This window comes from Mustela putorius, unplaced genomic scaffold, assembly GCF_011764305.1.
Source record: "Mustela putorius furo isolate JIRA1106 unplaced genomic scaffold, ASM1176430v1.1 tig00000450_pilon_pilon_pilon, whole genome shotgun sequence".
Taxonomy (NCBI): Eukaryota; Metazoa; Chordata; class Mammalia; order Carnivora; family Mustelidae; genus Mustela; species Mustela putorius.
Genome location: NW_025421385.1, coordinates 1854391 through 1880000, shown reverse-complemented (window position 1 = coordinate 1880000; position 25610 = coordinate 1854391). Strand labels below are relative to the sequence as shown.

Here is a 25610-nt window from a genome sequence, read left to right as displayed (position 1 = left end):
AACTGAGGGATTTGTGGATTCCTAAAGGCACAATATCGGCGAGCGTGCTGGCTTAGACAAAGGACGGTCTGCTGTTGTCTCCAGCTCTTTCCCAGACTTGAACCAGTGACCGGGCACTCCCAAGAGCTAGTAGAAATGCCCCCCAATGGGCACATCGGTAGGAAACCCAGCCCGGTCACCAGGCCTTTCTCTGGTAAGAAATGTAAGCTATAAACTGCTGAGCGGGCGGGAAGTCCTGATGGGCCCAAGTCTAGGCAAAGCTGTGCTCTCTCTGAGTGAAAACCCACTGCCTATGCGTAATTACTAAAAAATTCCCCAAAAGGGTAACTGGTCAGCTGATAAGTTAAATAAAAAGGAATTATAAAAATATATATATATACAGACTCAATCTGAGGGCACCTGGGTAACTAACTGTCAGCGAAGCGTCCAACTCTTGATTTCAGCTCAGGTCATGATCTCAGGGTCGTGAGATGGAGCCCCTGCATCAGGCTCTGTGCTGAGCGTAGAGCCTACAGAGAATCTTTCTCTGTCTCCCTTTGCCCGTCCTCATGTGCTCTTTCTATAAATAAATATGTAAATTTTTAGAATCTTTAAAAAATATATACTCAATCCAAAGGTAGGCCAAAAAAAGGGGGGGGGGGAGAGCAAGTAACACAAGTAAAGAGCCTTAAGAAGAAGACAGATTTAAACCCTACCGTGTCCATGATCATACAAAACACCATGGTCTGCATGTCCCAGTTAAAGTCAGAGACTAGCAGACTGGATTAAAAAGAGTTAAGGCCACCTGTATCCTGCTGGTCAGAAAGCTGACTTGGAAGGCATCTTGGCAGCATCTCACAGAGTAGCGCATTCTCTTCCTGCAGTACGGCGTCCATACTTCAGCAATATCCATGGGACACGAGAACACATGTCCACACAAGCTCTCTGTATAAACATAAAGCAGCTTCGTCCATTACCAGCAGAAACTAGAAAACACAGGCATGCCCAAAAGTTGCTGAATGGAAAAACAAATTGTGGCATTCTTTTCAACATTGTACGGGAAGCCTTTGCCTCTGTGATAAGACAAGAAAAGGATATTAAAGGCATACAACTGGGAAGAAAGAAATAAAGCTTTGTTTTCAGGTGTTATGATCAGCTCTGTAGAAAATCCAAAAGGATCCGTAAACTCCTAGAACTAGTCAGGAATCCTAGCAAGTTTGCAGGACACAAGGCTGATACACAAGTCAATCACGTTCCTTGGGAAATGTAAATCAAAGCAAGAGTGAGATACCACGGCACCCCAGGAGAACAGTCAGACCCGGAGCACCCACACCCCACGTGCTGGTGGGGCACAGAGCGGCAGGAGCTCTCGCTCGTCGCCGGGGGGGTGCCAACGCTGCAGCCCCTTTGGAAGACAGTTTGGTTCCTTCTTACAAAACTAAACACACTCTTACCACACCTTCAAACCAACTGACTTTTTAGTACTTCCCCAAAGGAGCTGAAAGCTTATGTCTACACAAAAACTTGCACGTGGGTGTCTATAACCCCCTTATTCAATGTCGCCCAAGCTCCGAAGCCATCAAGGTATTCTTCAGCAGGTGAGTGGATAAGGAAGCCAACACGTTCAGACAAGGGAGCATTCTCGGGTGCTGAAGAGAAACGAGCTGTCGGGCTGTGGAAAGACACGGAGGAGCACTAAACGCACCTCACGAAGCCAGAGACGTCAACCTGAAAAGTCTGCATTCTGGACGGTTCCAAGCGTGTGCCGTCCCGGAACAGACAGGACCGCAGAGACCACGGAATGACCGGGGGTTACCTGAGCAGGCGGGAGGGACGAACGGGCGGCGCGTGGAGGACTGGGGACGGGGCCACGGCTCCGATCGCCACTGTAACGGCGGGCAAACATCATCGCACGTTCCTCCGAACCCAAAGAACATACAGGAGTCAACCCTAAGGTCAACCGTGGTCCTTGGGTGGTTGTGATGTGTCCGTGGAGGCCCGCCGGCTGGAACGGTGCACTCCCCTAGCGGTGGTTGTTGCTGGGGGCGAGGCTGCGCCGCGAGGGGTGAGCAGCGGTGGGAAACCGTTACACCTGCCTCTCGACTTTGCTCTGACTTTCAAACCGCTCTGAAAAGAATAGTTTAAAAAATGTAATGTAAACGACCTTTTTCTGTCTTGCTGATGTCCAAGCAACATCTTTTCTTCCTTCTGCTACTGTCCTCCATAAAGGGGGCGACATCGGAGGACGAGACGACCACGAGAGACTGTGGACTCTGGGAAACAAACTGAGGGTTTTAGAGGGGCCGGGGTGGGGGATGGGTGAGGCCGGCGGGGGTGGGGGATGGGTGAGGCCGGCGGGTGGGGGATGGGTGGGGCGGGGGTGGGCACCAAGCAGGCCATGGACCGCATGGAGCGCTGGGTGTTTCACTTAAACAAGGAATCACGGACACTACATCAACAACTAATAATGCCCTGTAGGGTGGCTAACATAGCATAATATTTAAAAAACCTTTTCTTGACTAGCTGTCAACGTGCTGGTCAGTTGAAGGTGCCGCACGCAGCGCCTGTCCCTTCCTTTACCTTCCCGTGCGCTACAGCCTCCGGCAGAGAGCTAACTGCCGAGCTTTTGTCATGGCTCTTACCACCTGAGCCTCCTTGGTGTCCCCTCAGAAGGAAAGCTGGGGTCAAGGCGCCATCTTTATTTATTTCTTTTTTTAAAAAAGATTTTATTTATTCATTTGGCAGACAGAGATCACAAGCAGGCAGAGAGGCAGGCAGAGAGAGAGAGGGAAGCTGACTCCCCGCGGAGCAGAGAGCCCGATGCGGGACTCGATCCCAGGACCCTGAGATCATGACCTGAGCTGAAGGCAGCGGCTTTAACCCACTGAGCCACCCAGGCGCCCCAAGATGCCATCTTTAAACCCTTCGACTGCATTTCTAGAAATTCTATTCCTGAATATCTTGCCTGCTGCTGGTTTCAGTGGGAAGTCAGGCTCGAGCATTCAAGATGAAAGTCCCTTTTGTCCCGCGGCCACCCTGGAAGCTGTGACTGCGCGGCAGAAGCTTCAATCACCTCAGGTGATGCCCGATAACTCGCCCGGTGCTTCACTCTCGCCTGGGACGCCGCCTTCGGCCTCCTCCGTCCTTCCTTAAAGGGCGTATCTACAGAAACACTCCATGAACTCGAGAGATGAACAGAGAGGAGGACCTTTAAGGAAGCAAGAAGCAGCTTGTTTTATACACGTCAGCTATGCCAAGGTCAAACCCGAAGGTCAGGCTGGCAGGCTTTTAGAGGGAGAGACGATTTTAAATGTCATCTGAGTTCCCAGACTCCCGGATAAGCAGAGGTCTCAGAAAGTCCCCGGAGAAAGGTCAGTGCCTGCCACTTTCAGACTAAAAGGAAGGTCCTGCCAAAATGCGTTGTGTGGTTTAGAGAGAGAATTTCTGGGGGAAGAAGCTCTTTTGGGAGCACATAGGATATTCGCTATTTTCCCCCTCAAACCAGAAGATTTTTGTGTAACTAGTCACTCCGGAGGAGAGCAGACACCCTCGCCTTCATACACAGCCCGTCAGCCCCGCACCTGGTCCACCCGGTTCCCACTTTCATTTCCTAGAAGAAAACCAAGGCCCAGACGCACCGCTGAGGAAGCCCGTTCAATTTCCGTCTGTTTTCCTTGGACTGAAAAAACCCAGGATTCTAACCTCAACCCAATATTCGACAAGTGGACAAGTGGACAAGGGCTTATCAGTAATTCTAGGCTGTTCTCTGCCCTCCAAGCAAAAACGAGAAAAAAGAAAGAAAAGGAAAGCCAGCTGGGTACGCTGCGCGTGGCTGCCCCGCACTCCCCCAGGTCGCCAGTGCATCCCAGAGCTGGGCCGACGGACGCCCCCGGCCTTCTCCGCCGGCCACGAAGAGAAGTCTAGAAGGAAGTCCGCTCCCCCAGGCACCGAGGGCTGCTTGCCAGGGGTGGCGGGTCTGCGACGGGCGGGGGTGGACACAGCTGTGCCTCCGCGCTCGGCTGCGGGAAGAGGGAGTCTCTGCACTCTGCGTCCTGGGTCGCCAAACGGGGGCGTCCGTCTGTCCCCTGGACAGCGCTGGACCGGAGGGTGCAGCGAGATGAGGCCTTGCCCCTGCTCCGTGTTGAATAAATTCCGGTCGAGCGTCGGTCAAATCCCCATCCCGTTCATATTTAAAACGAGACTCTGGCTGCAGCAGATTCAAATGACCTTTCTTCATGGGTCGCAGACCCGGTCACCAGCCCAGGGGAGATGTAGTGACACGAGCGTTCCTGGGAGAGAAGCCACTTCGGTGTGCCTCGTTTCTCCCTGGACGAAACGAGAGCATCGGTCCCACCTCACCGGGTTGGGAGGACTAAGTGTGATCACGAACGTGAAGCTTCCCTCTGGCTCCCCGAGAGTGCGAGGTCGGCCAACCCGGCGGTAGCGACAGGATGTCCGAGCCCCACCGGTAAGATCGGTTCAGGTCCCCACACACAGTCGCAATTACAGGGTCCCCCCAAGGCGGCAGAATTATGTGGCGGCGCCGTCTCTCGGGGACGGTGAGAGAGTCTGAGTCGTCCGCCGGGGGCAGGGGTGGCGGGTTGGGGGAGGGCGGGGGTGGCGGGGGTCCCGGGGGGCGGGTTGGGGGACCCCAAGGGCAGCAGTTTACCCAGCACCTCTAGACGCAGGAAAATACTCGAAGAGTCTGAGCCGTGACTGTGATTTCCAACAATATTTTGGATCCAATAGGCTGCACCTACTTCATAGCGACACCTAGAAATGCTGAATAAAATATGTCAATCATCCTTTTAAATAGGTAAAGAGCAAATCCCGCAGAGACCAGACCTCCCCGAGGGATGTGCCCCGGCAGCCCCGGGGGCTCTGTCGGCGCCTGGGTCGCCAGCTCTGGGACGCGGAGGTCGCTGGGAGGTTGGGAAGTAAAACCAAAACCCAACCACAAAGACGGGACCCTCAAAGATTTCCCCTCAGCAATAGCACACTCCGGGAAAAACCCCGTTCTGGCAAAAGGAGATCGCAGACGAGCTCACCTCTTTCCATGGGCTCTGATGTGGCTCTTCTGGGAAGACTTCCCAGAAAATCCATCACCGCCGGCCCGTTCTCAGCTGGGACTGGGGGTCAGACTTACTGCTTGCTCCGTGAGGGAACATTCCTTATGAAAGGCGTGCCGGCGGGTGCTGAAACGGAAAGGTGGAAATGGGAAGTCAGCTTTCCGGAACACTGTGGAAGTCCCAGCCTCAAGCCAGGGCTATCCGCTGTGGGCGCGACCATCAGGAGCAAAGGAGCCCCACACTCTGCTTTCTGGTCGACGGGCGGGGCGGGGGTGAGGGGCAGATGCCCCGCGTCGGACCTGCGGGCCTCCGGAGCACCGGGTCCTGCCCCCGCCCCCCGGGTATCTCGTTCCCTGGAGGGGCTGCCTTCTTTGTCCACAGTTTGCTATTGATCAGGATATTTTAGAACTTCGAAAGGAAGTTAAAGTAAGGAAAGATGTTAAGCAGCAGAAATGGATTCAATGAGAATGACCCTTTCCTCACAGCAGCGCGAACGAGTCTGGTCTGGTGGAAATGCTAAAAAAGCCTTTCTGGTAAAAAAGATACCCCTAAACCGTCCAGTTTCGGCACACGACAGGGCTTAACCTACTCAGCGCTCTCACGACGAGACGGTCTCCCTCAGTGGCCATAAATGCTTCCATCTTTTCTAGAACCCTTTGAGCAAAGATCGTCACCCTCTTTGTGGCCTTATTAATGAGTTAAACAAATCTCGGTCACTCACCTGTTTGTAAGAGTCGTGTTTCTAATTTTTGGAAAACTCTATCGGCAAAGCAGAATTTTATGATGGAAACATCCAACCATCATCATCTTACCGTCTTTTTTTTTTTTTTAATATTTTATTTATTTATTTGACAGACAGATCACACGCAGGCAGGGAGACAGGCGGAGAGAGAAGGAAGCAGGGAGCCTGAGGCGGGGCTCGATCCCAGGACCCGGGGAGCTGAAGGCAGAGGTTTGACCCACTGAGCCCCCCGGGCGCCCCGTCCTAATCTGTCTTAAGTCACTCTGAGCCCCGTGAACGGTGCAGATGTTTTGTGTCCCTGACTGGACACACCCTCCACAAATATCTGTGTAAATTCCAGTTTGAAAATACAATGAGCACTATGCCAGATGAATTGAGTTTTAAGTCTGTGATGATCAGATACAGTTCCTGGGTCCTAGTTTAAAGACACCTATTGCAAATAACGTTTTGGAACAGTGGGGAAAATTGGAGATGGACAGTGGATGTAATAAGATGAATATGTGATTTTGTGCAAAGGTAGAGATAATTAACCAAGAAAAGTTCTTGTGTACGTAATAAACGTGTTACATTTATTATATTATTTCATTATTTTATTATCTATCATTATATTACCATGACAATTATCTTATACATTATAATAAATATATAAAATTATATGACAGCCTTATATAATAATGTAGATAACATAATAGAATTAATATGTCATATTATAATCAGAGTGACATACAATATAATAATTAATAGTATAATAACTATCAATAAATATGATTATGATCTCAACTTAATAAGAAACAGAGAGAGTGCAGACTGGGGACACAGGCTGAGGGTAGAAAGGTCGGTACAAGGGACACTTGGGGTCTCAGCTGGTCAAGCCTCAGATTCTTGATTTCATCTCAAGTCATGATCTAAAGGTCGTGGGATTGAATCCCACCTTGGGCTCTGGGCTCAGTGGGGCGTCTGCTTGGGATTCTCTCTCCCCCTCTCCCTCTGCCCTTCCCCGCCAGGTGCACTCTGTCTCTCCCTCTCTCAAATAAATAAATAAACCTCCTTTTTTAAAAAAAGGACTTTAAAGCCACCTGGGTGGCTCAGTGGGTTAAAGCCTCTGCCTTTGGCTCAGGTCATGATCCCAGGGTCCTGGGATCGAGTCCCGCATCGGGCTCTCTGCTCAGCGGGGAGCCTGCTTCCTCCTCTCTCTCTCTGCCTGCCTCTCTGCCTACTTGTGATCTCTGTCTGTCAATAAATAAATAAAATCTTTTTTTTTTTTTTTAAGAAAAAAGGACGTGAAGAGAAGACTGACTATATATACTGAGATGTGTAGTAATAGTGATGAGCTCAGGGTGGTAGAAATAGTGTTTTCTTTTTCTTATCTCTTGTCTCTTATTCTCTAATTTCAGATATATTCTTACTGTTTTATAATAATAAATGTTTTAAAAATAAATTAAAACATATAAAAACATTGATACTGAAAACTTCCAAGCTGAAAATTTTGTAAGACTTATCCAAGGATAATAATTCTGGGTCTGTGGCAAAAGCAGTCACGGGATTTTCTGGGCAGACACGTCCTTACCAAACCTGCACAGACTTTCCCAGAAACATCGTCACAGAAGAGGGGCTCACGATCCAAAGTCATAAACAGACAAGAGTTTTTTAAAGGTTGAAAAAATTAAAGCTGAAGAAAGAAAGTAATGTACCTGCATCAGTCCAGAAAACAGTGACTGTCTCGTCTACAAGTACGGTTGTCAGAATAATTAATTAATAGAACAAAAATACATAAATGTTATCATAGAATTCCATGTCCCAACAAGCTATATTTCAAGAGTGATAATAAAATAAAGGCATACTTTAAAAAAAAAAAGAAAGAAACAAAGAAAGAGGAGCATTGGGGGTGATGAAACCAGGAGGACCAGCTCTGGAGAGGAGTTTGCAGGTGTGAGAGGTTGGGGGGATGAGGAGGGTTTGATGGCGCTTGGCTTTGTTAACTTCAAAAGGCGCATTAATATTTCAAGAGTGAAAATTTGTCTGTGTTTGTAGAAAATACACCTCCAAAGCAGAGCAAAGAGGAGAAGAAATATAGAATAGTCGATCAAGCAGATTGGAAAGAGGAAAACATGAGCTGAGGGAGACCCAAAGCAGCGGAGCCGTCAGTGTAAACCGAAGGCAAGGGGGTAGAAATGAAGCCAGATTTTTAGGAATTAAAAATGTGAATGTTTTGCCTTCATCCGTGAAAAGGCAGAGAGTCTCACATTGGATTTTTTTTTTTAAGATTTTATTTATATATTTGGCAGAGGGAGAGAGAGCACAAGCAGGGGAGCGGCAGAGGAGAGGGAGAGACAGGCTCCCCACTGAGCAGGGAGCCCGAAACGGGCTTGGATCCCGGGATCACGGCCTGAGCTGAAGGCAGACGCTTAACCAACTGAGCCCCCGGCCCCTTCACACTGGAGAGTTTAGAAAAGAAGAAGAGCAATACATACAGCTGTGCACTATTTTCAGCGAATGCTCAGAGAATGAGAACACAGGTTGGAAATGAAAAGCTGAAGCAGCAGAGGGCCAGTCTAGAACCCAGTCATTCCTATCACGATAGACCACAAACCTCTTCTATGTTCTATCACGCATTATTTACAACCTTTTCCTCCCTCCTCTGTGGGCCTGAAATAATCATGACAAAGGAATCAGGATTCCGGCATTGAGCAGGTGCCTTCTACTGAGACAGGTCTGGCCGGCACCGGGGGACCCCAGGACACCTCAGCTCACCAAAAAGCCCCTTTCTGGGACCCCCTGGGCAGGGCACCTCCGCCCCATGAGTGGGACTGTTTATAGAGACGTCCCCAAGTCAGAGTTGAATTTGATTCCTTAATGGGCATCTGCCCTTAGGAACCCTCTCTTCAAATTAAAAAAAAAAAAAAAAAAAAGGATCCTCCCTGCGTGGCCTTTGTCCCGAACGAGGCTCCCAAACATCTTTAGACCCCTTTTAGCAGTGACCCGAAGAGTCAGGACACAGCCGGTAAGAGGCGTGAGGAGGGAGAGGAAGAGCCAAACACTTCACTCGGCGCACAGACACTTCCAGGAAAAAGTCAAGTTCAGACTCGCACGGCAGATCTCCAGGTCACTCCCCAGGAAAGTCTGTCTGGGGAGGGGCGGGTGCCGCGGTCACGCCCCGGGGGAGACGGACCGCGGGCCCGAGACCCCGCCCGCCCACCCCGCCAGCCTGCGTGTCTCCAACCCTCCGAATCCGTATCCCAACACTGGTCTTCCTTGAGCTGAAAGCTGCTTTTTATTTCTTTCTTTTCGAGGCAAAACTGCATTGAGAGACAAGCAAAAGCCTTTGTTATTAACCCTCGCTCACAGCCTCCATCAGTACACGGGTCACTCTCCGCTTGGGAGCAGGTGGAGGGACTTGAATTAGCCTCTGGGGAACAGGACATCAAGGGGCTCCTCTGTTCCCAACAAGAGAAAACAAAGAAAAATAATAAAATCACACTTTCTCCCTTTTCTGCCCAGCAGAAAACCGAGGTTTGAGACTGGCCTCGCTTCGGTTACGCTCGCAAACCAGAAGTCCCGTAGACCCTCCAACGCTCGCTGCCGAGGGCCAGGAGTTCACAAAACCAAACCCAAACCTTAAGTGATTTCTTCCTTATCGTATTGTTATCTTGTGGTTAACAGCAGGACTGCAGGCGTTGAGCAGAGGCTCGGGACACTCGAGCTGAGTGAGACCCACACCTGGCCGGGCGCCGCAGGCCACTGCGAGGGACACGGGTGTTCTCGGGGAACGCTGTCCTGACGTTACTTGTGACAACTGCGGATGTGTCGGGTTTCTCCCTTATCAGCCCTGCTCGCAGCTACGTAGGTCTCCTGTCTGCAACAGTCTTCGGGGTCCTTAGAAAAACAAATTCAATTCAAATTATAAAATAATGTTTACTATAAAAATACATCAAGTACAGAACGTTTAAAAGAATGTGGAAATCACTTGCAGCAACATGAACACTAAGATACGTTTCTTTTTTTTTTTTTTTCAAGATTTTATTTATTTATTTGACAGACAGAGATCACAAGTAGGCAGAGCAGCAGCAGAGAGAGAGGAAGCAGGCTCCCCGCTGAGCAGAGAGCCCGATGCGGGACTCGATCCCAGGACCCTGAGATCATGACCTGAGCCGAAGGCAGAGGCTCAACCCACGGAGCCACCCAGGCGCCCCTCAGATACATTTCTTAAATATAAATCTGGTTCTTAAAACACCTTCAGACTAGTTTTTCTCCTTCACGAAGCTGGTAGGCTGCTGGCAGGGGCTGATTCCGCCACAGAGACTTGCGGCCATTGGGTGAAAGAGGGGCTGCGCGGCCGCCCTCGGTGAAGGTGGACGTGGCCGGGAGCCAGGCTTGGGTCAGCGAGTTCGAGGGGAGGTGATGCCTGCTGCTTCCAGAGAGAGACCGTTCGAGCTCGAGGGCCGTGGCCGCGCTCCTTCCTTCTGACGGGGGATGCAGGAGTTAAAAAGCTTGGGAATGCAAGTTGGTGCAGCCTCTTTGGAGAACAGTGTGGAGATTCCTCAAGAAATTAAAAATAGAGCTTCCCTATGACCCTGCCATTGCACTGCTGAGTATTTACCCCAGAGATACAGATGTCGTGAAAAGACGGGCCATCTGTACCCCAATGTTTATAGCAGCAGTGGCCACGGTCGCCAAAGGGTGGAAAGAACTAAGATGCCCTTCAATGGATAAATGGATCAGGAAGATGTGGTCCATATACACTATGGAGTATGATGCCTCCATCAGAAAGGACGAATGCCCAACTTTTGTAGCAACATGGATGGGACTGGAGGAGATGATGCTGAGTGAAATAAGTCAAGCAGAGAGAGTCAGTTATCACATGGTTTCACTTATTTGTGGAGCATAACAAATAGCACGGAGGACATGGGGTGTTAGAGAGGAGAAGGGAGTTGGGGGAAACTGGAAGGGGAGGTGAACCATGAGAGACTGTGGACTCTGAAAAACAATCTGAGGGGTTTGAAGGGGCGGGGGTTGGGAGGTCGGGGTACCAGGTGGTGGGTATTAGAGAGGGCACGGATTGCATGGAGCACTGGGTGTGGTGCAAAAATAATGAATACTGTTATGCTGAAAATAAAAAATAAATTAAAAAAAAAAAGCTTAATTAGGGGCGCCTGGGTGGCTCAGTGGGTTAAGCTGCTGCCTTCGGCTCAAGTCATGATCTCAGGGTCCTGGGATCGAGCCCCACATCGGGCTCGCTGCTCAGCGGGGAGCCTGCTTCCTCCTCTCTCTCTCTCTGCCTGCCTCTCTGCCTCCTTGTGATCTCTCTCTGTCAAATAAATAAAATCTTAAAAAAAAAAAAAAAAGCTTAATTTGTTAAAATGTTAAAATGGGGCAGAGGGAGGACCGTGAATTCCTAAGCTCCCCTTGACCTCTGGCAGGACTTGCTGACGCCCCACGTCACGCAGCAAGGGGGCGTCCCGGTCAGCCGGCCCGCGGTCCCCGGACAGATGCGTGACACGCGTGGACGCGCACGGACGTGTCCATTGATTTGCCGCTGAGATCTGCACGTGTTTGTTACCAGCACATCCGGCCCATCCTGAGTGAATCACCTGGAAGTACATTATGCTTCTGGATCGTCAAATATCCTTTAAAAATAGAAGCTTCCTACTCTACCTGAAGTTCCATCCCACGACTCACCCCTGTCCTGCCTTCTCCCGGGAGCAGCTGGGTGGAGAAGCCGGGAGCCCAGTAGCCAGCTCCCCCGCAGGCACATGGCGGTGTCGGATCGTTCCTGTAAAGCCCGCCCACACTCCAGTTATCCCCACGGTGGCTCCCTGGGTTCCTCTCTGACCCACTGCTCCTTTTCATGTCAGAGCTGGGCTGGGGGCTGGGGATTTAAGGATGGCGGCCAAGAATGTGGGGGGCCCCGCCGAAGCCCCACCGCCAGTCAAGTGACCACGCCCACGGCAGACGGGCAGGGACCGTGCATCCTCCAGCAACACGAGGTCCCCCTGCGGGAGTCGTCAGATTGGGGGGGGGGTCTTCGGAGCCAGCGTGCATCTGCCAGGAGACCAGGAGTTCATCCTGGAGGTCAGCGCGGGCAGAGGCTGTCTTTGTGTCGTCCTGGCCCGTGCTCACAGCCGTCCACTGAGGGAGGCCCTCGGGTCTGGCCGAGGAAGGGGCAGCAGCAGCCAAGGGAGAACCAAGCTCGCGGCAAGTCTGGGTTTTCCAAACCCAAGGCAGGTGTCCGTTAGAGGTGAACGACCCTCGGGGTCCCGTGTCCACCTAACCTGGAGAGGGAGTGAGACTCAACGGCTCCCCGAGCCCGAGAGCGGCCCAGCACTCTGCCTACTGCCTGCAGCGTCTCTGGCCACGGTGCCCACCTTCAAGCCTGGCTCAGGGCTGGGGTCAGGGTCAGGGCTGGAGTCAGGGAGAGGTCAGGGCTGGGATCAGGGTCAGGCCAGGGGTCAGGGACAGGGCTCAGGTAAGTGCCCTGGCTAGGGTCAGGCCCAGGGCAGGGCAGGGGGCACTCGGGCCTGCCGCCGACCTGCTGGTAGAGCAGGTGTCCCAGAGAGACATCCCCAGCGGGAGGAGGAGGACGCAGCGGAGTCAGCAGCGTTCCTCGGCGTCCACCTGTCTGCTCAGAACGTGAGGAGAGAAGTGTCCGGCTGCTGAGGCAAGCACGAGCCCTGTTTTATGCCGTTTGGGTTCCTTCCTTCATCAACGATACTGTGAACTAAGGAAGGAAGTCGGCGTTGCTTTGTGGCTGCGGGGACAGGATAGGTGAGAACTGGGATCCGGGCCGGCCCCCCTCACCCCCCCCACTGCACTGGGTCCCCCAGCACCGGAGAGCTCTGGGAGCGCCAGTGGGACTCCGACCCACCTGGAACCCCAGGGGACGATGTTCCCGCGCTCCGTGCTGGCCCCTCTGTCGCCCTAGGGGCGTTCACACCCGTTGAGGCCGGCACTGCAGGTTTACCGCCAGACTTGTGTCTCGGGCTTTTCCTACATGGTTGTGGCCATGAGGTGCCCTGAGCTGGTCTGCGGGTGCCCTAACTGGGGTGGCCACTGCCATGGCCCGTATCTGGGACTGAGGCCCAGTCGAGGCCCTGTCCTCCGTCACATCCAGCCTCACCGCGGGCCCGGACGGTCCCCAGCCTCACAAGAGGAAAGACAGGAAGGACCCTGCGGGCGATTTAAGGAGAAATGTTCACTTAAGATCAAACAAACCTTTCTCAGCCTGCTAACATGCGCCTCACCCTAAATCGAATCGGGAACCAGCAGTCAGATCCCGGGACAGACATTCCCGCACTGTGACGCTCCATCCTCCCGCAGACCGACCTTGACCCCGGGGCAGCGGGGGCCCCACAGCCTGCACCTCGAGGTCCTGTTCTGGTTGCCTGGACAAGCCAGTGTGGGGTCAGCTGTGCTCCGAGTCGTGCTGAGGGCTGTCCCCCCCTTGGTGTCCGGCGCCACAGGGAGCCGCCCCGAGAGCACGGCACCTGCAGTGCCCCGCCCCCTCCTCCCACCTGGATCCCCAAGAAGAGCCAGGCAAGCGCCCCTCCCGCTGCTCTTGTCCTGCTGACACGGGCTCACACGTGACATTCTGCAGTTTGGGTCTTGCTCCGCTTTCCAGAGCAGATCTATACTCTGAACAAAGCGTATCAATAATTCGAGAAAGTTCAAACACAATGAGCATGGCTTTGAAGTTACAGGCGGCTTTGAGAATTTCAAGCAAACAACCCTATTTTTTTCCTAAGGAACTGGCCTTGATCCTGAGAAAACACGGTCGCCATGGCGATCCCAGATCCCGTCTGCGCTGAACGAGGCTTTGGCGGGCGATTCCTGTCTTACGGGGACCTGGCAGCGAGGCGGTACCGCCCCGCTCCTCGCCGCTCGGCCGTGTCTTCCCTCTAAGGGGTCAGCAGAGATCCCCGGAGGTGGTGCCGATTTTCCTCAAGGTGATACCTGTGCAAAATACACGGTCTGAGCAGAAGAATGACCTGTCTACTCTTTCTTTTCAGAGACACGGTATCCGGATAAAGTCAGGTCTAAGTCTTTGTCTCCAATCCCACATGTTCCGAGTGGGGAAGGCGGGTGACCCCCACGTCACGTGTTCACGGCTGCGTACGTGGGTGCCCCAGGCTCAGCATTTGTCTCTTCCAGCCTTGCAGCCACGGGAGGCATGAGCCCTGGTCTTCTGTTCCTCCATCCGAGCGGGGAGGAAGGGCTGCGTCTTCCTAGAGCCGAATGTGCTGATCACACTTGATGTCCTAACACCAGGAGCCTGCAGTTTCTCATACCTGTAAGAGGTTGAAAAGTCAGAAGAAGACTATTTCTTGATATATGAAACTTGTAAAAAATTCAGATCTCAGCATCCCAAAATAAAGTTTCATTGGAACATGGCTTTGGCCCCATGGCGTGGACCGTGTTGCGTGTCCTTGACGAGCGGCACCTGTGGCGCGGCAGACAGCAGGCGGGGGGTGGGGGCTGCGGGGACCTCGAGGCCACACCCGGCCCACGCGCTTGCTCTGTCCCAGGACAGGAATCCGCGGACCTGAACCGGCCAAAACACCTGCGCTCGGCTGTCTCCCCCCCTTCTGAGTCGTTACTGCTGTGACTTGCTTCTGCTAAATCATTTGACTTTTTCTTTTTCTTTTAAAAGTGATTCATGTTTGGGGCGCCTGGCTGGCACCGTCGGCTAAGTGCCCATCTTGATTTCAGGTCGGATCATGATCTCGGGGTCATGGGATCGAGCCCCGCACCAGGCTCCGCGCTCAGCTGAAGGCCTTTTGAGATTCTCTCTATCCCTCTGCCTTTCCCTCTGCTCTCTCTCTCCCAAATCAATAAGCCGTTCTAAAAAATAAAGAAAAACTTGAAATAAAATTTAGCAGCTCTTTAAAAACAAGAATAACAACTCTCCCTGTTTAGCAGGATTCCTCAAATACACCCCGAATGTTGAACGAGCCCAGCCTCACATTCTTGGGAAGGGCAGGAATAATAATAGTTGTATTTCTTTTCTTTTCTTTTTTTTTTTTTTTTTTTAATAAAAAATAAAACGAAAAAAACCGTTAGCGATCCTGTTTCTCTTCAAAGAGCAAAACAGCTTTGCAGGCAGCCTTTAGGGCCCACTCTGAAGGAGGTCATAAAAAGAAGTTACTGATTCCCAAACACAGCCGGTACCTCTGGGCTCGGGCCCTTCTGTCGCCCCGCCCGGGAGCGCCCTCCCTCCGCCAGGCACCACCTCCGCCAGCGAGCTGCCCCGGGCTTCCCCAGACCCCGCGTGGGTCCCTGTGTCCCGGGTGCTTCCCCGTTCCGTCCATTTCATTCTGTAAATCTCGCTGCGCTCTTGTACAAGGCATGCTAAGTAATCAGACAAAGGGCTGCCTGGCTTAAAGTAGAATCATCTTCCGCATTTAAGCTATTTCCCAGATTTCCGGCGAAGAAAGGGAGAAGCATCGTCGTTGAGGCCGCGTGGGGCTGCGGGAAAGAGACAGGCCAGGACGGTGGCCTATGCGTGTGCCCCGTGCGTGCCTGGGCACTAGAGCACGCTCGTGTGTGGACACGCACACGTGTGCGCTGCAGCCAGAACCCCTATGATGGGACTGAAGGGCTGATGGGGGGGGCAGGCTGCCCTGGGCCTGGGTCCTGGCACCGCGTCCCGGGAGACAGTCCCGCGGCGGCCGCACGGAGGCCACAGCGGCTTGCCAGGGCGCAGACTGACGAGCCATCAGGCGCCACGAGGGAGGCAGGTGCGAATCCTTTCTGCAGCCACGGAAGCAGCCAGAGGAGAATTCAAGGAATCGTGGCTTTTGTGCATTAGGGGTGGTCCCCACAACCAGTGAGGTCTCCACAGTGCACGGGAGTGGCACGCCAGAGCCTGCGCACATGTGGAGAACCGACACTGTGGTTGGCCGCGTGGCCGGCACGCCTTCCCAGGGGCTGTGGCGGCAGGCGGTGGGGGGCACGTCCGTAAGTCCCTCCTGGGGTGACAGAGGCAGGTCTTCCTCCACGCAAGGCACCTCCCACTTGCAAGCTATCAGAACTGCTCACACCTTGCTCCACAAGGCCTTCGTCAAATGTGGAGCAGGACAAATTTCTAGGTCATGAGTCCGGAAAAGAACCGTGGAGCGAGTGAGAAGGGGTTTCCCAACATGCTTTTCACTCTTGCAGAAACTAAGGTAAATTCTAAAAAATAAAAAGCACTGGGGTTACAAATTCAGAAAAATATGAGTGTATATTGTCAGCAGAAAACTGCAGACTTCCTGCCGTTTAGGTGACATAATCTTCCAACGTGCGTTTGGTGTTTTTGGACACCCTGACCCCCCCATGGAGGACCTTGAATTTCATGACACTCACGCTTCATAACGGCCTTGTATCCGCAGATGCACTCCTGTTAGGTGCAGAATTTGTTAATTTGGGGGCAAATTCCTCACCTGGGTAAACGCCACCATCAAGATGTTCTGGAAAGTTCCTTGTTCCTCTTTGCCGTTGGGTCCGTACTTCACCCCTGGTCTCAAAGCTCTCACCGCAGGGTAGTGTTGCTGCTCTGGAATCGTATCACTGGAGTCACACGTGAACATTCTTTCGTGTCTGCCTCATTTTGGGCAATAAAAACTTCTGAAATTGATTCGTCTTGTATCTGTCAGGGGTTATGTTCCCTTCGTTGCGTGGGTGTACAGTGACACGCTTGTGTGTTCCTCTGTTCTTGGTCAGTGGGCTGTTTCTAGTTTGGAACTATTATGAATAAAGCTGCTGTTTACATTTGTTTACCAGGTTTACATGGGCGTATGTTTTCTTGCCTCTGGGCATCCAGCTGGGAGTGAGATTGCTGTGTGTGTAACTTCATAAAAAGCCGATAAACCCTTTCCCAAAGTGGTTGTGAGGTTTTACACGCTCAATAGGGACATGTGAGTTCCAACTGCCGCTCTTCACCAACACAGGGAATGGCCCACCTTTTTTCTTTTAGTCATTCTAGTGAGGTGGTATTTCACTGGGGTTTTAATTCTCATTTCCCTGACAGCGATGTAAGGTACCTTTCGTGAGCTTAGGGTCCATTATCATAGACCTTCTCGTGAAGTATCTGCTCAGGTCTTTCCTCTGTTCGTTGTACGTTGTTCATCTTATTTGATGGATGATTTGTTGGAGTTGGGATGTATTTTGGTCACAAATCCTTTTGTTGGATAGATGTGCTGCCAATGTTTCCTCCAAATCTGTGACTTGACTTTTTATCTGAACAGTAGGTTTTTAATCTGAATGAAGTCCAACTTACCAATTCTTTTCTTTTACATTTAGTGAGTTTTGTGTTCTAAGGAAATGTCAGCCTCTTCAATCTTGCAAAAAAAAAAAATTTGTCTTTAAACATTTTACAGTTTAAACTTTTATATTTAGGATTTTTTCCATTTCAAGTTAATCTTTGTGTTTGTTCTGAGGTGAGGGCCAAGGAGACATGTGGAGATCTGGTTGTTCTAACAAGAGTGGTTGAAAAGCGACTATCCCATCCACGTTGAAGAACCTGGACACCTTTACTGAAAGTATGTTAGCCATATACATGCAGGTGTATATTTACTGGAAGAGATTCATAATCTATGTGGCTCTCTGTATGCTAATAATACCCTATGGGACTACAGATGATTTATAGTCAATATTGAAATCAGGTAATGCAAGTCCTCCAATTCTGTTCTTTATCAAATTTTTTTTGAATCTTCTAGGTCCTTTATGAGTTTCTTTAAATAATATAGAAACAACTCATTAATTTCCACTAAAAATTGCTTGCTGTTGTTGTGATTAAGATTGCATTGCTTACCTAGATAAATCTGGGCAGAACTGACCTCATAACATTATTGGTGCTTTCAACCCATGAATACTGTACACCTCTCCATTTATTTAGGCTTTCTGTAATTTCTGTTGGCAGTGTTTTAGAGTAATCAGGGTGCAAGTTGTAAGCATCTTCCGTTATATTTATTCTGAATTATTTTGTGTTTTTGATGCTATTACAAAGTAGAAATATTTTTGTTTTACTTTCCAATCATCCATGGCGAGCGTACAGAAGTAAATTTTTCTATCTTGGTCTTGTGTTCTATGACATTATTAATTTCATTTATTCATTCTAATAGATTTTGTGTCTATTTTTATTATTAATTTCATTTATTCATTCTAATAGATTTTATTTATCAATTTTATTTATTAATAAAATAAAATAAAATCTAATAGATTTTATTTATTAATTTCATTTATTCATTCTAATAGATTTTGTGTCTATGGATTCATTGGGCTTTTTATGTATAGGATCATGTTATCTGAGAAAAAGACACAAGTTTACTTATTTATCTGTACGCGTGTCATTTCCTGACGTTTGCATTGACTAATATTTCCAGGATAATATTAAATAGAGGTGATGAGGATGAACATTCTCGCCTTTTTCCAGTCTTTGCGAAAAAACACTGAATCTTTGACCATTAGAAGGATGTTCAGTGTGGATGTCCTTTAATAGGTTGGAGATGTTTCATTTATTTTTCGTTCGTTCAGTTTTTTCATGCATGGATGCTGAAGGATTACAATGTCTTTCTTGTATCTATTGAGATAAATATATGATTTTTCTCCCTTATCTTATTAAATAGTGAATTACATTGTTTAAATTTTTTGTTGAGGTGTAGCTTACATATAGCAAAACTCACTTTGTTTTTGCTATAAAGTTCTATGATTTTGACACACACAGATTTTAACTATTACCACAATCGAGATAAACCCGTTACATCACCCAAAAGAAATGCCCTCCTACGCCTTAGTAATCAGCTCCTTCCCCCACCTGCTGCCTCTAGCAACACTCATCTGTGTTTTCTTCTCGAACGTTTCCATTTTCTGTCTATCCTACTCATACAATCATACTGTGCACAGGGTTTGGCTATGGTGACTTGCCGCAATGCGTATTGAAATGTATATTGTTGGCACATTTCTATCATCGCTGAGCAGTGTTCCGTTTTTATGGAGACACCAAATGTGTTTATCATTAACTAGTTGGGGTCATTTTGTTTGTTTCCAGTTCAGTAACTGATTTTCGAATGTTAAATCAGTCTTGAATTTCTGGGATTAATTCTATTTGGACATGATGCATTATCCTTTTTATATGCTGCCGAGTTTTATTATCTAATATTTTCTAAATATTTTTACAAGTCTGTTCCTGAGGAATATGTGCTTGTGACTTTCTCAGATGGTGACCAGTGTCACGCTAACCTCATCGAATGGTTCGGAGATGCTTCTTCTTCCTTTTCTTAAATGGATGGTGGAATTATTTTACTTTTCCTCAGAAATCTGATGGTATTATGAGGAATAAAGTGAAGCCACCTGGGCCCGAGTTTTCTTTGTGAAACGATTTATCATTATGACCTTTATTTATTTAATAGAATATTTAATATTCAGGGTTTTTGAAATCTTTTCTTGACTTAGTTTTGGAAAATTGTGTTGGTTAAGGGATTTATCCATTTTTTACATTATTATCATGGTAAAAAAGACAACACTACCTTTCCCACCGTAAGCATTTCAAGCACGCAGGTCAATGACGACCGTACCGCAGATCTCTAGAACCTTCTCATCTTGTAACTCTGAAACTCTGTGCCAGTTAAGCACCAATCTGCCTCCTATCTCCCGGTCCCCAGCCCCTCACAGCCACCTTTCTCCCTCCAGTTTCTCCCATGCTGACGCCTGTAGATATTTCATATGCATTAGAACATACAGTATTTGTTCTTTTTTAACTGGCTTATTTGGCTTAGTATCGTGTCCTCCAAGTTGAGCCGGGTTATGGCACGTGATGAAATGTCCTTCTTTTTTTCCAAGGCTGAATAATATTCCGTTGTGTGTGTATATGTGTTTCTATACATATGTCGCATTTTGTTTCTCCACTGACCAGGTGATGGATCTCTGTGCTGCTTCTACTTCTTGGCTATTGTGAATGATGTTATGTTAACACAGGTGTGCGAATATCGCTCCAAGACCCTGTTTTAAATTCTTTGGAATGCAGATCCAAAAGTGGGATTTCCATAATAGTAATTCTATTTTTAAAATTTTAAGAAACCCGAAAACTGTTTTCCATAATGGCGGCACCATTTTCCGTGCTACGGCGCAGGGCTCCAACCTCTGCACCTCCTCTCCAACATTCGCTATCCTCTGTCCTTTGCTAGAAGCCACGTCGTCGGCGTGGACTTGCATTTCCCGAGTGATTAGTGATGTTGAGCATCTTTGTCTGTCCTTATTGGGTATTTGCAGGTCTTCTTTGGAGAAATGTCTACTCAAGTACTTTGCTCATTTTTTAATTGGGTCATTTTGTTGTTGTTGAATTGTAAACACAAATGGTGGTGCCAAATGAGACTTTTATGAATGAAGCTTTGACTACAGTTATATAAACAATAAAAGACCAAGAGTATAGCATTCACTCATTCTTTATTTCATTTATCACTCACTTATTCATTGAATTATTCAGTGACTTTGTAATAATCATGTGTTTCCTGAGACCCTCCTATGAGCAGAAATTGTCGTAGATGTTATCGATGGTGCAAACAAGACTGATGTGACCCTTCAAACCGCATGTTCAGAGTCAAGGACGAGAACAAAGAGAAGAAAAAGGAAGTTGCTCTCTTCCGATCCCGGATCCCAGATCTGAACGTTGGATTCCGTCTTGCTGTAACAAGAGGACAGGTCCAGCTTCCGGGCAGGCTCTGCGGCCGCTCCCCGGACAGCGTGGCCCTGAGAGGGGACACCAGCCTCCCCGCCTCTGGTCCGAGGCGCAGGCAGCCGCGTCCCTTTCCAGCCGGGCCCGAGGCTGCGTGCGGGCCACTCGCCCATGTCGGCGGCCGGCATCGTGGGACCGAGCGCGGATCCATCGCCTCCGAGCACCCCGCGGGGTTGGTGGAGGACAGAAGGCGCCGCACTGTAGCACGTCTGTCATGGGGAGTCTGGGGGCAGGCTCGGGAGCCCCCACCTGACCTCCTGGAGACCGGTTGCGCTGCGCCTGTTTGCCGGGGACCGTGGCGGGACAGGCCTGGAAGAGGAGGCGGCCGGGCAGCAGCCCGCGAGCTGTCCCCACCCCTGCCCTCCTGAGCTGCAGCTCTGTGCCGGGCCTGGGTCCGTGGCCCCATGGATCCTCAGAGCCCGGAAGACTGGCAGGCCCGCGGTTCTGGCCAGCGAGTCCGGAGGCGGCTCCCCACCACGTGCCGGTGGCGTTGTGCCCGGCCCGCCCGCTGCAGGCCACGCCTGCCTTTGTGGTGTCCCACCGCAGTGGCCGCAGAAAAGACCCGAGGCCAGCTGCTGTGGCCCCAAACAGACGAGCTCCCGATGCTTCCAGGCTCCTGGCTGCAAGCCGGGGCTTGCTCGCTCGCTCTCTGTCCAGCCCCATCACTCCTTCCAGAGTGTCGGGCAGCAAAACCTCGCAGGAACCAGGGGCTCATCCCAGTGAGGCTGTGAGTGACGACGATAAGCCCGTGGCGACCTCAAGCTAACCGGTCAGCAGGCTCCGCGCTGTCCTCCTGCAGTGTCCTGGGGAGCCCCCACCCCAGGTGAGCAGTGCTGTCCCCATCACGAAGGCCACTCCACGGCTCCCACCGAGGGCCAAGGCGCCCTGGGCTCCTTCCACACCCTCTGCGGGTCCCCAGGCAGCGAGACGGCAAACCTTCCCCGTTCCTCCACGCGCACCCAGAGCTGCGGTTTCTTGGTCTGTGGTTAGGGCACGGTGCGTGCTTGTGGGGACGCACGCCCAGAGGCTGCCTCGCGGGAGGGGCGGGAACACGGCCACAGCCCTGCGGTCAGAGCACGGCTGTGCCAGCCACGGGAACACGGTTACCTCTTATCCTGACGCACAGAAGGATGGACTAGGAGAGCCTGAGGACTTGCTCCAAAACATGCACACGCCAGGACGCCCCGCGAGACTCTCACCCACCAACATATGTGCCCCGGGCACATTTGGTGGCTGGAAACCCTCAGAGATCCTCAGGGAGAACTGGAACGGCCCCTGTGCCGCGATACCCCTCTGCTCTGAGGCAGGGGAGCCTTTCTCGAGGCCACAGGGAGACGCCCTGTGGGATTCCTGCCCACGCCTGCCAACTGGGGACACAGACAAGGGACATGGCTGCGAGCCTCACCTGCCCCCACGGGAACCAAGGTCTCCTCCGCGCCATGGGACATGTGCCCCCAAAGAGAGAAGGAAGGACTGAGACACGCAGCGGCCACACTCGCCGTCCTCCTCTTCCCCGGAGCACCGCCTGCGAGCCAGGCTCTGGCCGGGTGCCGGGGTCATGACACGGAGCAGGCGTGACCCCGTCCATGAGGGGTCAGCCAGGTCCACGCAGGGACAAGTCGCGGACAAGTCTGCTGCGGATCCGGCAGAGGCTCCCAGGCTCCCCTCCCTGCACACAGCATTCGCCCAGAGCACCAGCTGCCCGCAGACGAGGACCGCAGAGCGGCCGGTGAGGAAAGCACCAGCCCTGGGGTGAGGAGGGGCCGGGGGCACATCCTGATGCTGCTGTGCCCCCGAGGGCCCCTTGGTAGAGAAGGGGAGCCCACGGGAAGAACAAACTCACAAAGGGGCAGGGAGTGGAAAGTGCAAGTATGTTCTGGAAACGGCACCTGTCTGGCTAGACACAGGGTGGGCACAGCCGTTACCTCCGAGGACTCGGCACAGGGGTGGCCTGAGTGATGCCAGGAGGGACCAGGGGTGTTCCTGGGAGGACACGGCAGCAAAGCCCGTGCTGCAAAGGGCACCCGGGAGTCCAGAAAGGGAAGGACGAGAGTCCTGGCCATTGATCCCGGTGTGGCCTGAGAAGAACCTGGGTCCCCTGTGGCTCAGTCTTTGTTTAAAGTCACACTCAGGGGATGTCTGGGTGGCTCAGGGGGCTGAGTGTCTGCTTTGGGCTTAGGTCACGGTCCACGGGTCCTGGCATCGAGCCCCGCGTGGGGCTCCCTGCTCAGCGGGGTGTGTGCATCTCTGTCCCTGCTGTGCTCTCTTTCCCTCTCACATAAAGAAATAAAGATCGTTAAAATGAATAAATAAATCCAGTCACATTCACGTCACAAAGGCTTGCTGCTGAGAAGGAAAGTGCTCGAGGGAAGGAGCGGTGGGTTTTCGTCTTTCTCAGCCTCCCACTTCCCTCCCGCTCCCGCCAACACACGCACACGCTCACGCACACGCGCACACACACACACACACACACACGCACGCACGCACACGCACGGGCGGAAATCCAGGCCGACCGCCCGCAGCGCTCCTTAACATTCCGTGCTCCCACTTCCCTGCCACTCCCTAAAATTCCAGACTCACAGCAACTGCTCCAGATCTGTGCTTTTTTTGTGCTCTTAAACCTCTTCGCGGGTCACGTTGTGGCCACGGTCCGCCCCCACCGACCATGCACTATCGTCTGTCCCTCTGGGGGCTCTGAGGCCTGGGGTCCCCCACCCCCAGCCGGGAGACCTCCCCGTGCAGGGACAGTGCACAGCGTGGGGACCTTCTTCAAGAGAAAGAGTAAAAACACAGGCACCGAGGGAAGAAGAATGAGAGGTATTGAGAACAGAAGAGGAATCCCAAACAAACCCTGGCAAATGCAGTGAGCACCGGAAGAAAAGAGAAAAACCCCCTTTTTGCTAATGAAGTGCCTGATGACGACCAGCGTTCGGAAGCGTTTCCTGCGGGGAGATCGCCAGGCCTTCCCTCCGGCACTGTTGGAATGAGCCCCCGCTCCGCTCTGAGAGGGCTCGTCCCTTGACTGTGGCCCGTGTGGGGGGCTGTGGGTGTGCCCCCATGGGGTCTGCATGGTGCTGGCCTGGGTCCACCTCGGCTCCCTTAGCCAGGCCGTGCCCGGGGAGTCCGCAGCTGCAGCTCCTGCCTCCGGCGCCCGTCAGAATGGCCTGGAAGCTTCTCGACGTCCAAGCCTGGCCCAGCCCGGAGAGACAGAGCCCGGGACTTGAGGGCCCAGAGTCCAGACCTCGAACCTCGAACCTCGGGACCCAAGGACCCATGGAGGGAGAGCTGCTTCCCAGGAGCCGAGAGGAAGGTATTTGCAGGTTCAGTGTACGAGTTTCTGCGCCACATGCACCCTCGTCACTACTCTTTCGCCCCTCCACATCCTGACCGCCTGGCGGTTTCTCTCTTGGGGCATTGTGGGCCCCCAGGCAGGCGCCCACAGACTCGTGGCCATGGCTCCTCGTGGCCGTGGCTCCAGCACCTCTACCCCAAGGGGCTTAGACTAGGGAGCAGCCCTTTGACCAGAAGACAGGCGAAGGGGGTTGTTTTAAAAACTAAGTTTGCACAGCAAACGTGCGTTCGTGTAGAACAGACGATAAACATTAATGTAGGAGACGATGTTCCTAAATACAATTTTAGTCCAACTGTCCCTCCTACAGACGCCCGCGGTTTTCCAAGTTCACCTTGACGATGTTTGGAATTCACAGCGGTGCAGAATCAATGCATTTCACTACAAATCATACTTGGAGTTTTGAATGTGGATCTTGTCCCTGCCACAGACACTCAGATCCTCACTCGGGGCGCTGGGCCGTGGCCCCGAGCAGCAGCTCCATGCCGGCCACGTGACCACGGGGGGCCATGGCCGACACGGACTTATCAGGAGGTCACCCCCTCATCAGTCAAGGAAGACCTCCACGCTCGGTTCCCAGGGCCACCACGACACTTCGCACAGCCGGTAGGTAGGACGGTGTCCCTGGGTCTGGAGGCCACGCATCGGAGGTCCGGGGTCAGCGGGGACAAGTGCACGGCACCCTTCCTTCCGGAGGAAACAGGAGTACACAGGTCTTGCTGTATTTCCTCTAAAACTGACAAGCGGCGACACTCACACAGACCCTAAGCCTCCTCTCCAGGAGAACGGGAAGGGCACCCGGGAAGGTCACAGTCACCTTGCCCTTCCGGGGCCTCCCCCACCGGCAGGCCCAGCCCTGCTCCCAGGCCCCACGGAGAGGCCCATGGAGGGGCTGGGCCTGCCGGTGCAGGAAAGCCTCTGTGTTGACGGGGTGCGGCTCCTCCAAGGCCGCGGAGGGGGTCCCTGCGGAAAAGCCACAAAGCTGGGAAATAGGTTTCTTCTCAGACAGGTCCTGGGCTCCCCCGCGGGGGCCAGGGTGAGAGACCTGCTGGCTTGACCTCTGTGGCCTGAGACCAGCCCGAAGACACCGCCAGGTGGGCACCGAAGAGCAGGAACACCGCGGAGAGGACGTGCCGGCGACACGGGAGCCCTCAGAAGGTGGCCCCGAGTGCCTTCCCGCAGGCCCCCCCCTCAAGCCCGCCCCGGCCACAGCGCCGCCACCTCTCCCCTGCTCTGTCTGTCTGTCCCTCTCTGTCTTTGTCTCGTTTCCGTCGCTGTCTCTCCCCTGCCCCTCTAGGCCCCCAGTCTTACCATCTGCCACGTTGTACGTCCTCTCTGAGTCTGTCTGTCCATCTATTAAGTGCTGGCGATGAAACCATCCGACGAAACTCTAGTGACCACGAAGGCCGCAACGGAAGGAAGGCGGCTCGCCCCGTGCTGGCGAGCAGCAAGTTCTCAGAAGGGTCCGGGGCTTCGGAAGGGAAGGAGTTACTGCCAGACCTGGAGAACCTTCTCCAGGGTAGGGAGTGCCGTTTAAAAACAAATATATGGTTTTTTTTTTCAAATTCCAGTTTCACAGGGCCTTTCAAGTGAAAAACAAGCAGAAAGGCCAACCTCGTTGTGTCCTTGGTGTCTGGTTACAGACCGGCTAGGCAAAGGCCAAGAGAAGCCCAGGCTGAGCAGAGGACGGCTCTGGACGTTCGCCCCGGCCATCAGCAGCTGACATTCCCCCAGAACTTTAACAAAGGGGATCGGGTTCCCACCCTC

At 52.1% G+C, this 25610-nt stretch overlaps 2 long non-coding RNA genes across 5 annotated transcripts; both read right to left on the bottom strand.

The window, feature by feature from the left end:
• Nucleotides 1-536: 536 nt before the first annotated feature.
• LOC106003511 lies at nucleotides 537-10397 on the bottom strand. 2 transcript variants are annotated; one of them, XR_006606781.1, is made up of 6 exons: nucleotides 10022-10397; nucleotides 9508-9663; nucleotides 5028-5174; nucleotides 4649-4761; nucleotides 3053-4305; nucleotides 537-2106 (listed from the first exon to the last, which is right to left on the bottom strand). It is a non-coding gene; the product is annotated as an uncharacterized LOC106003511 (long non-coding RNA). The 2 variants fall into 2 exon arrangements; XR_001176043.2 differs by having other exon boundaries at nucleotides 3053-4761.
• A 692-nt stretch (nucleotides 10398-11089) lies between these two features.
• Nucleotides 11090-25289, bottom strand: LOC106003510. 3 transcript variants are annotated; one of them, XR_001176040.2, is made up of 3 exons: nucleotides 25155-25289; nucleotides 11467-14072; nucleotides 11090-11378 (listed from the first exon to the last, which is right to left on the bottom strand). It is a non-coding gene; the product is annotated as an uncharacterized LOC106003510 (long non-coding RNA). The 3 variants fall into 3 exon arrangements; XR_001176041.2 differs by having other exon boundaries at nucleotides 11090-12059; nucleotides 12317-14072; XR_001176039.2 differs by having other exon boundaries at nucleotides 11090-12505; nucleotides 12653-14072.
• Nucleotides 25290-25610: the final 321 nt, after the last annotated feature.